The 12,052-nt window shown below is 42.3% G+C and overlaps 1 protein-coding gene across 1 annotated transcript in view; it reads left to right on the forward strand.

The window, feature by feature from the left end:
- Positions 1 to 1,863: 1,863 nt before the first annotated feature.
- The window catches only part of FERMT1 (FERM domain containing kindlin 1), a 106,339-nt gene continuing 96,150 nt past the window's right edge, over positions 1,864 to 12,052 (forward strand). Inside the window, exon 1 of the mRNA XM_077282643.1 lies at positions 1,864 to 2,306. The gene's annotated coding sequence lies outside the window, so the exon portion shown is untranslated. The remainder of the gene's footprint in view (positions 2,307 to 12,052) is intronic.

Consider the following 12,052-nt stretch of genomic DNA (forward strand, 5'->3'; position numbering starts at 1 on the left):
TCCCTGGCGATTTCAGGGTATGAGGGGGCACATTTTATAAGTGATTATTTCAGCGTGTGCAGGCATCATAACTAAAAGAGCCACCTTGTCAGAATGCAGCATTAGTGCTGCACAAGGTGGCTCTTTTAGTTACAAACGCCTGAAGGGGGTGACAGGTTCCCTTTAATGTACCAGCGAGGAAGTGATTGTGGGTTCAAATCTCCTAGGGAAATTAAAATAATTTAAAAATTATTTAAGAGATTATTGGAAAATATTAAATAAAGAGCAATATACCGTAACAATTTTGTATCATGCATTTTCTCATTGCCTATATAAAAAAAAATCTTTAAAAAAAAATATGCATGTCAAAATGGTACAGATTTAAACTATTGCTAACCTTGCAAAAAAAAATCCCTCACACTGTTTCATCAACAGAGAAATAAAAAAAAAAAGGTGCGGAACATGGACGGTGAGGATGAAAAACAATAGCGAAAACAACTAACCCCAGTAATATGGAGTTAGGCTACGTTCACATTTGCGGTCAGCGCCGCAGCGTCGGGCGCCGCAGCGGCGCCGCATGCGTCATGCGCCCCTATATTTAACATGGGGGCGCATGGACATGCGTTGTGCTGCGTTTTGCGCCGCATGGCCGCAAGCGTTGGACGCAAGAAACGCTTCAAGTTGCATTTTTTTTGCGTCCAACTTTCGGCCAAAAAGGACGCATGCGGCGCAAAACGCAGCGTTTTAGCGTGCGTTTTGCCGCGTTTTTGTTTGCGTTGTGCGCTGCGGCGCCGACGCTGCGGCGCACAACGCAAATGTGAACGTAGCCTTAGAAGGGTTTGGCTTTTGTAAACTCATAAAAGGCAGCCCAAAAGTCACAAAACCATTTTAAGTATAACAACTTTTTGCCATTAACTTGTTCAAATTTTATTTTTTTCGATTATTTATATGTAATCTTTGGAATATAATTATGGAGGAATTCATGACACAGTAACAACTAAAAATAATCCAATCAGTAGGAGTTGCAACCAGTAAAAGTAACGGCTTGGTGTGGTGTAATTGGAGAAAGAGTTCTTTGTCCTTAGGCCTTCTTTCTTTAAGGATGAGGCACAATACGCTTGTAGGGCAAATTTTTGGATGGGGGATATTTTGCAAAACTCTGTGTTCAAATGGCCTCCATGCTTATTTGACCTTATGGACATAATCTACAAAACTAATTTAAAATCATTTTCCAAGAAGTATATTTATTGTTAATAAAAGAATAAATATACATTTTTTAATACATAAAACAGTTATTCCATTTTTAAATGGTCTAGTGACTTTTGGCACACCCATCACTGCACACTGTCCCTTTCAGGAAGAAGTTTAAGCAAAGCTCCTTATTACAAGGATTAAAATGACAGGTAACACCTCTATACACAGCCGATAACACAAGATCCAAAAATCACATTAGGCAACGTAACAACTGACCCGGCTCCCCTCCCTTCATAGTGACATTGCACACAATCACTAGATTCTTCAATGCAAAAGATAGATGCAGTGTCTGACCATTGTGGCTATGTGCATGTGTTGTTTCCTAAAACAAAGAGAAATTAGAATCTAAAAAAAAAAGTCCCAGAGGCCAGTGTGCAAACTGAAAGATTTCTAGTATTTATTTTTTATACAAATTGTGATGTGAAAAAATTACAATGAAAACATTTTTAAAATATATATTTAACACAAAAAACTAGTTCATTTTCTAATGATAGTTTCCCTAACAAAAGGAAAGTAATCCCAGCAGGCAGTGAGAGCTGCATTGTGATGACGTACCAGGGGAAAGAGTTAAATACACAAAGGAACGCAGCCCGCAGGTGCTAAAGTCCAATCTGTAAATCCTTTGCCTTCAGGATACAGCTTTGCTCTCTTAGTAAGTCACACACCACATTGTTTGTGCCTCCTAACATCTTGGCATTGGTTTAATGCTAGGAAAGAATTTGTGAAATGTTCACAACTATTCGCGATTAGTGCTTAAACCAAAGCAGATAAATATATCAAGGCGTTTAAAGAATTCATAGTCTGCGGTATCGGTAAAGCTGCGAGTCTCATCTTTGACATGCAGTTACCTGCAGATACAGAAATGCTTGCTTGTGCCAGAAAAGTTGGGCGGGACATTGAATAACAAGTGGAGGGCACTTCTTCGGCTCATAACCTGCCCCCTTCGCTCTTCTTGTCCTCGTCACAGTTGGGTGGAGATTAAGAATTGCTGCTTACCTGAAGTGTTTTGTTCCTGTTCTCTTTGGAATTCAGGTTGACATAGAAGAGCACCGTACAGAAGACGGGAAACCAAGGTGAGACCACTCTATACATACCCATGATCATACAATACCGGAATCAATGTCCTCAAGGTATAAATAACTAGCATTAAGGTGAGAAGGTCACCTTATATACAAATATCGCTTGCGGCACTTATTTTCAATGATGCCTTAACATTGTGATCTATGGTCGCTGCTGCTTGACATGTCTCAGTGGTAATTTATATGTATTTGTTACAGCTTCTTAGATTCCATTCTATATATACGGTACGCCTTGTTTAGAATTCATTTCTGTGTTTGGTTTTACTATTTAAAATTTCCTCTTAAATTAGCATAAGATGAAGTAATTTAGGTAATAATTAGACTGAGTGTAATGCCTAATCTAAAGGGTTATTCCAGCTAATAATGGAAAAAGTGATAAATGTTAGATCGGTAAGTTCTGAAGGCCGGCAGAAGATGCGAGAAAGGGGTATCTTTTGATTGCATTGATTAGCAGCTTCTATGGAGCAGAGACTACACCATATCATTGTTACAGAAATGACCAAATTATGACGTATTCATACAATACATAGGGCAGCTCATTTACATGGATTTTCCAATCTCGTCAAGTTGTATAATATCACTAGGATATACCATCATTGTATGATTGTTAGACTCCCTGGGATGCACAGTAATGTCTCGGTGCTGCGGCCCCTTACTATATTTCCTTTTTATTAAAGCATTCCCATTTAGCAGCTAAAGGGGTTGTGCAGGACTAGAAAATTGATGGACAAGTGCAGACGATCGTATTGTCTGTCCGCGTGCAATCAGACAAAACATCGGATCACACTCGGACCAATGTTAGTCTATTGCGTTCTGCAATATGTCCGATTTTTTTCTTGGACAGATACCGTCCAAGGAAAAAATTGCAGCCTGTCCGAGTTTGGTCCTATGTTCAGATCTCACTCATCTATGCCAGTCAATGAGTCCGTGGAAAACATCAGACTGCACTGACAGGAGTCCTGTCTGTGCAGTCTGACAGCTTAGAGAAGATCAGTACTTTTTTTTCTCCATCTTCTCCTCATCCAAGAAAATCAGATCACACTCTGATCACACTCTGACCAGAGTTTGATGAAAGTGTTATTTGCATAATGAATATATGGTCGTCTGCACCTGCTCTAAGGATAACTCATTAATCTTACATAGGGGACTGACAGCCAAAACTCTCACAATCAGCTTTTAGCAGATTCCTCGACTGCCAAATGTATAGAATGTATGTATCTAAAAAATCAAAGCTCCGAACACTGTGCTGTGGCTGCTCCCAAATACTGCAGATCTGCTCCCATTCACTTCAATAGGAGCTGAGCTGCAGTATTCAAGATTGGCCACGTAACAGTGTTCAGATCTGTTCTGGCCCCATATTCTGCATCTGTAAAGCAGCCGCAGGATCTCCCAACACCTGATCGCTGGGGGTGATGTCTATTGGACTCCACCAACCTGATATTGGTCACCATTCCAATCAATATGTCATGTAGTCCAGACCAATCTCTTAAATTTAAATTAATCACACAAACTGCAGTTTCCTTCATAACTGACTTGAGTGCAGAGAAAAATAGTGTAAGGTGCCCTGCATAGCGGCCCCCTCATCCTCAGGATTAGTCCCAGAAGTCGGACCCCCAGTGATCACTAAGTGATTGCATATACCATCAATGGAAACAGTTCCATTTTTACTATTCAGAGTATATACTTCATTATATATACAGTAGTAAGAAAAGAGTGGTGGGCTATATACAGTACTGTTGTAGTTATAGCATACAGGTATATTTGTAATTTTATGCTTCCACTTTTCAGGTAGTCAGTGAAATTATTGAGGCCTGGGGCTCCCACTTAAGTGCTTTTCTTCATTGGCTGAGATATATCTATAGAACAGGGTATAGCTGCTCCTTTATCATAACTACACGGTTAGGAAATGTAGACATGATTATAAACATTAAATCTGGTATTACCCAACAATATCTTATTTCCAAGTCAGGACATCGTATGTGCCGCTTACTTTATTACTCAACTAAAGAAAAGTTACTCTGGAAGCTGGGATTTATGGAGTAGCATCGATGACATGAGTATGACACATTGTGTACGGTCAGACAGTTTTATATACCCTATTGGGGCATTTGTACCGGAAACTGCAGCTGTGCTGTAAGCAAATAGTGAATGGCATGGACGTCTACTGAGTTCAGTGGGCCGGAGGTCTATTCTACATTTATTAAAACAAGTGTTAAGCAACTGATCGAGCAGTGTCATCAGGAATGTGAGAATACTAGTCCAAACCTGGGAATTCATTGCCTTGTAAAAACTTTCTTAGGCTAGGTTCACATTGCGTTTACAGCAGCCCATTCAACACATATGGTAACGGGCTGCTGTAAACGCAAGTGCCGGTATGGCTGCCCGCTAGCGCAGATAGAGCATCTTCTAGCTCCATCTGCTCTAGCAGTGACGGACCCGGAAACGCTGCAGCCCACGTCCCAGGGTCCGTCACTCAATGATGGCACATCCCTAGCGCCCACCCATTGTGGGCGTGCGCTAGTGATGCGTCCGACATTGGAGTCAATGGCGGCGTTAAACAGACTACGTTACACTGCGTTATGCCGCTGTGTAATGTAGTCCGTCTAACGGACGCCACTAACGTAATGTGAACCCAGCCTTAGAAGTGGACATAAAAATATTGCTTACTGGTACACAACAAAATGTGCCCTTACACGGTCTATGAACCTGTTGATAGACACATATTCGCACTCTAGGAGGAACCCAGGGTAAGTCAAACAGAACACAGGGATAGGATTTGGACATCCATAAACCCAGAACTAAATGTCCAGATATCAATATATTCAATCCAATACTTTATTCAGCACATCTTGTGAAGTGTTGTGCATGTCCTTTCTACTCCAAGCCAATAAGTCTCATTTTCTCATATACCCTTGAATACTTTTTGGGGCTTAATGAAAAAATTGGGTTTTAATGATATAGCACTTTTGTGAGAACCCACTACTAGCCATGTATACCCTATAAGGCCATGGCATGACAGGCATTAGAAGTATGTAGTTTATGCTATGGTAAAACTTTATATTTCCTGAAAAGTCAACCTTACAAGCTGGTAATAACCTCATTGCCTGTCTTGGTTCTACAGATTTTTTATTGACGTGAACAGAGCTCATCAAAGATAGATGTGCATGTACAATCATGTAATTATTAGAGATTGCAGAAAAAGCATTGTCAGCGTGACTTTCCAGCCCAAGGGGTTGCCAATAAATGTCTAAATATGAGCTTAGGGTGAGTGTCAGGGCAAATTACATAGAGATATTCCCGAGATTGTAAGCCAGCCCCATAATTTCCATGCTTGTGAACCTAAATAACATCTACTGAAAATCTAAACTCAAAGTATTATCAGTGATTGATAACACACTAAAGCCTGCCCGACTAGAGAGGTCAAGATGGTCAATCACAGGTGACCGTGTTTCCCAGTATGTTAAGCAATGAGTAGTCTAGTTTACGTCATATAGGGTTACAATCGTTACTTTATTAGGCCCAATATTGATAAAGTAATGAAGTTACAACTAGTATCAAGAAAATCAGTAACGTCCATAAAGTACCAATTTATTTATTAAAGGGAGTCTGTCACCTACTTTCTTTAGGGGCTTATCTACAGCATTCTGTAATGCTGTAGATAAGCCCCTGATGTAACCTGAAAGATGAGAAAAACAAGTTATATTATACTGACCTGGGAGGGCGGTCCGGTGCGGTCCGGTCCGATGGGCCTCCCATCTTCGTGTGATGACGTCCTCTTCCTTGCTTCCTGTCGCGGCTCCTGCGCAAGCGTACTTTATCTGCCCTGTTGAGTGCAGCGCAAAGTACTGCAGTGCGCAGGCACTGGGCTTCTCAGACCTTTCACGGCACTTGCGCAGATAATCTGGACAGATAAAGTACACCTGCGCAGGAGCCATGACAGGAAGCAAGGAAGAGGACGTCATCACATGAAGATGGGAGGCGCCGGACCGTGACGCCCATCGGACCGGACCGCACCGAACCGCCCTCCCAGGTCAGTATAATATAACTTGTTTTTCTTATCTTTCAGGTTACATCGGGGGCTTATCTACAGCATTACAGAATGCTGTAGTTAACCCCTAAAGGCGATGGGTGCAGATTATATACGAAAAAGTAAGTGACAGATTCCCTTTAAGCTTCATAGCACAACATATCCAGTTTTTTACAGACATCATCATCATCAAGTCCCCATTGGGTTCACAATATAAATTCCTTATACCTTTGGAGTGTGGGAGGAAACTGGAGTAACCCAAGGAAATCCACAAAACACAGGGAGAACGTACAAACGCCTTGCAGATGTTGTCCATAGTGGGATTTAAACCCAGGACTTTAGTGCTGTAAGGCTACAATGCTAACCTCTGAGCTAATATGCAGATGATCCATAATGGAGTTGCCTACAACTGGGCTGGTCATACTTGTCCTGGAGACTCCATTTTAACAGTCTGACCTTGTGCCTCTCCTGACAGCAATCACAGCAGGCCAGGCTTATAGAGTCCCATCTCCCCAATGCAGGGCCTCAACATGGCCTTTGGGCCTATTACAAAGTACACCTTATAAGGTCCTTGTAAGGTATCACTAGTAGTATTATGTAAACACCCAAAAAATGGGTTCCTAGAGATCCCTCTTCTTTCAGAAAAGGCTAATAATCACTTCTTTCATGTCTGTTAGGCAGGGAGTAATCCCTGGGCATAAAATACAAGGAAGCGTTTCCTATGAACAAGTGCAATAAATACCCAAACTTCCTGTCTGTGTTTGAGGATTTAATACTTGTGCTCATTCCCAAGCAGCCACATGTGTTCGTGGAGAAGATCACTCCTTCCCCAGAAGGGAGAATACAGCTCCGGATTTATTGCTAATTCCCAGGAGAATGAAATCACATTGGAAACATTATTCCTGCTTTCAATTAAAGTCAAAATAGAGAAGGAATTATGACAAGTCCCCTTAAAACGTATTTTATATAGTGTTGGCGATCATGTACCTCCTACATCTAATAAAGTTATTTAAAAGTTTTTTTCCAAACAAAAACACGTTCTCCACTATCTATGTGATAGCAGATAACTTACTGGTTGCAGGGGTCCGACTGCTGGTACACAGAGCCATTCCAAGGTTGTGGCTTTGAAGTGACGTGGACGTGAGCATGCTCGGCCTCTGCTCCATTCATTGTCAGTGGGACTGCCAAGTACAGCTATCAGCTTTCTCTGAGAGTCCTATAGACAATGAATGGAGCAGAGATCAAGCTTGCGCTCGACCCAGGATGGGGCTTCAGAGACCCCTTCTAGGAAATATATCAAAAGGAAAGAAATCCGCACTGCTATCACATCAGAGCCCAATATCCACAATGTTCAGTCACCTCGCTCCAAGCATAATCACATGAACTCACGGGTGCCAACCCCAAACAAACAGTCCAAATTTTCTGTGCAAAAATAGAAAAAAAGGGTGGCACTCACCGTTCTTAAAATGCAAACTTTATTAGTACAACTATAAAACATCGTCAAACAGACAGGATGAGGACAAGTGGATAAAAGATCGGACGACGGCCGTTTCACGCACCTGCGCTTCTACGGGTTCTGTGAGTTGTGGGAAGTGACGAGACAGATATGCTTAATATAAAGTCAAGTACCTCCCCCTATCGCAACCCACTTGCAATCCAAAAGGCTGCTAATATCTATTCATACAAGATTAGCCATATTCAGAAAACGCAGCAATCAGATTGAAGGCAATAGAAATAAAGAAAAACAAATCATAATTTGCGGTAACGTGAAAATCATTTAAAAAAAACTAAAAATAAAACCTCAAGCGAAAAAATCACAAAAACACAGACATGTCCAATTTATCATTGAAACCTGTGGGCCCCAATGCTTGTGAACACATGATCTGTGGCGCCCCTGAGGGTCCAGTCGCCACAGAGGTACTGCATCTCATCCAGAGGTGTGGTGCCCCAACTCTCTGGTAAAAAGGGGACACTGTAAAGAACTCTAACACTTGCACCCATCACTAGACCTCTCCAGGCCAGGGAGGGATTAGGTAGAAGGTATGGTGGAGAGAGTGGAGAAGGGGAGGAGAGAGATAGAAAAGTCAGTGAGTCTGTGGGGAGGAAGAGAGAAGAGTAGACGTGAGAGACGGTTGGAGCTGGGGACTGGAGCTGTTAGGAGCTCGTCCCAGCACGAGAGAGAACAGGAGAAGGGAGAGCAGCTCCCACAAAGAACAAAGGTGTCCTAGGGGCACGGGAAGTGTGGAAACCACCTGTGGGGCCCACATCCATGCTGACTATAGCCAGGTGGATGGACCAGGTCACAGTAGGGGAACCGGCCCCTGATCTAGTGGAGGAACTACAAGTCCCAGCTAGGGTCCCGAAGGCTGTCGTATCTGCAAGTGCAACAGCCACATGCACATCTATTTCTCTGAAAAGGTAGACACAGAGGGTCAAGGGGGCAGTGAAGATGTCGCCTGACAGGACCCGCGACTACCGGCTTGGACACTGGGTGTGAAGCGCAGGGCAGGAGAGGCAGAAGCCAGCGCAATGATTCAGCCTGGAAAGGCACATACAAAGGGGGTGCCCCAATATACTGGAGAGTTGGCTGGACCACTAACCCGGAGGACACAGCACCCGGCTGGATACCTTACTCAAACTGTGAGTAAAACGTGAAGACTGCACCCTGCTGTGTCCTCTCAATTCTTTCCTGCGTCACTTGCCCTGCACCACTACCATCAAACAGTAACTTTATTATACAATTTTAACTGCCCTGGGGCCCCGCTCCACTTGTGGGGAGCAGAACCATCCCAGCTGTATCACCATCGGCCTCAGTGTGGTCTACTTAAGCAGCGTCAGCCATCTACAGCCAAACACCACAGGTGGCGTCACGAACAATCACCTTTCTTATATAAACTTTCTTCCCGTCATCCAAATCCTATCCCTTTAATTTGCGCTCCCAGGGCCACGTACCAGGTCACTGCTGCTGTGACCACCCCTTTAAGAACTGTCCAACCCAGTTCCTAGTACCCCATGGCCCTAGTGGGTGTCACATTTCTGGCATCATGAACAGGATGGACTGACCCAGCAAACTCCCTCGTGTGCGCCATGGACTTTGCTGAACTGTTCGGTTACCGCCATTGTCGCGCCACATGGCGTGCGAGAAACAAATGAGATGTATTGCTGTGGGTAGAGCCCGAGAAAGGGCGCAAAAGCTGTGCCCGTCCACTGTAAAAACTTAAATGGAGAAGGAACTTGTCCATCAGGGGGTTGCCACTTTTATCCGGGGCTCTATCAAATAGATCTATAGCATTGCCCAGAGAAATAGGGTGCATATAGGTAGAGGGAACTCCTCCTGTGAAAGGATCAAAAATATTGTAATCACAGATCATTTCCCTATCACCTGACTGCAGTGTTGTTATTTCTCCGGACAATGCTTTAGATCTATTTGAGGCACAGGTGGTAAAGGATATGGAGGCATTGATATACCAGAAACTTCCTACTAATTTAACCCTACAGGAAAAACAAGCGTTGGCGAAGATCAAAGGGTGATTTGATACTATCATAAGAGCCGCGGATAAAGGTGGCAACACCGTTTTGTTACCCAAAGATCAGTATCAGAAGCGTTGAGACAATTGTCCGATGCTGACACGTATCAATTATTATGACAAGATCTGACCTTCAAATATAAAAATGAATTACGCACTATTTTGAGAGGATTTATGGAGATGGGTATTATTTCAAAATGGACGGTGGAAAAATTGCTACCGAAGTTCCCCCGTAAACCGCGATGGTACCGTATCCCTAAAATACATAAGTCTCTTTTGTCACCCCCAGGAAGTCCGATCGTGTCTGGGATGGGGTCCTTGACTGAACCTCTATCCCAGTACATGGATTGGCCACTGTATTCCTTACTACAGGACATCCCATCTTATGTTAAAGATACAAAAAAATTGTTGGAATCCCTTAAGGATTTCATTTGGCAAGATGGATTTCAATTAGTGTCCATAGACGTGGAGTCTTTACACCAGAATACCGCATGATGTGGGTATCGAAACAATTAGGGAGATTTTAAATAGCAGGAGAAAGACATCGGCTTGTGTAAATTTCACTTGTGAAGGGATAGCTTTTATTTTGAAGCATAATGCATTCCAATTTGGGGACAATTGGTACCTGCAGCGAACTGGTACTGCTATGGGGACTCCAGTAGCACGTACTTTCGCAAATCTTTTTTTGTAATTTTTGAGGAGAGATACGTTTATTCTGAAAAAAAAAAAGTTTTTGAAGCACATCAAACTCTACATGAAATATGTGGATGATGTATTCATGGTGTGGGATGGCACTGGGAGGAATTCCAAGGATTTGTGGAGTTTCTCAACCTGTCCAACACCATGAATATGAGATTCACCTCAAATTTCGGAGGACTATCATTGGAATTTCTAGATATGAAAATTCGCATTGATCAGGGAACAATTTTTAGCCATCACATGTGAAGCGATCATTACCATATAGTCAATTTCTCAGACTCAAAAGAATCAACAATATTACTGAAGGTTTTGCTAAACAATGGGCAGAATTATTTGATAGATTCAGAAATCGAGGGTATCCTAAACAATTGTTAGATACGGCTTTAGAAAGGTCGACCACTTCAGACAATTCCCAAAGTAGTGGTGTGATAAAAATAAGGACAAGAGATTTGTATTCTGCTTTAAATATGGACCGATGGATAATTACATTCATTCTGTGATTAGAAAAAATTGGCACCTTTTGGAACCAGACACAGAAATTTCTGATATAGTGGTGAGAGGCCCCCTAATAACTTATGGACAGAGCACGAGCTTACGGGATATATTAGTGCATAACCGCATGAAGACTGACAATAAAGATTGGCTCAGGTCGGGTATCCTGAGGGGGAATTTTAGATGTGGCCATTTTTTTTTTGTTTTTAACATATCACGGGAAATACTCTCAAAATAGGTTAATTTTCCATAAAATACTGAATTTTATTTCTTGCAGAACGAATTATGTCGTGTATGTATTGTTTTGCCCATGTGGTTTTTTTTCTACATCGGCAAAACAATTCGGCCCCTTTTTGCAAGATTCAGAGAACCAATTCAATAAGGACTGGCAAAGGGGTTCCATGACTTATTAATCATATTAGGGTCTAAGGGGTATCGTTTCTCCTTATGGAGAGTGACATAACATCTCTGGCTTGTCAAGGTAAGGAGGCTTATTTGCCGTGCAATGCTCCTCTGGGAATTTAAATATGCAAATTGCCTCTTCTGAGAAAAAGAGGACTTAACTCTATAGCGCCACCTGTTGGAAGTAGCGATCCTACAAGTCACAATCAACCCTTTAACGAGTCGTGCAATGTGACTTAGGATAAAAGCCAAATCAGTATCTCAGTATTGAGATACTGATTTGGCTTTTATCCTAAGTCATATTGCATGACTCGTTAAAGGGTTGATTGTGACTTGTAGGATCGCTACTTCCAACAGGTGGCGCTATAGAGTTAAGTCCTCTTTTTCTCAGAAGAGGCAATTTGCATAATCACATTAGAGAATTTCATGGAGGGAACCCCAATGTTTTACGCTTTGGAGGTTTGGAAAAAGTGACCTTGCCACACAAGAAGGTGATTTGCATAAATCACTTCTAAGAAGAGAAGCTAGGTGGCTCATGCGTTCACAAGCATTGGGGCCCACAGGTTTCAATGATAAATTGGATATGTCTGTGT

Source organism: Ranitomeya variabilis, chromosome 2, assembly GCF_051348905.1.
Source record: "Ranitomeya variabilis isolate aRanVar5 chromosome 2, aRanVar5.hap1, whole genome shotgun sequence".
In the NCBI taxonomy this organism is placed as follows: Eukaryota; Metazoa; Chordata; class Amphibia; order Anura; family Dendrobatidae; genus Ranitomeya; species Ranitomeya variabilis.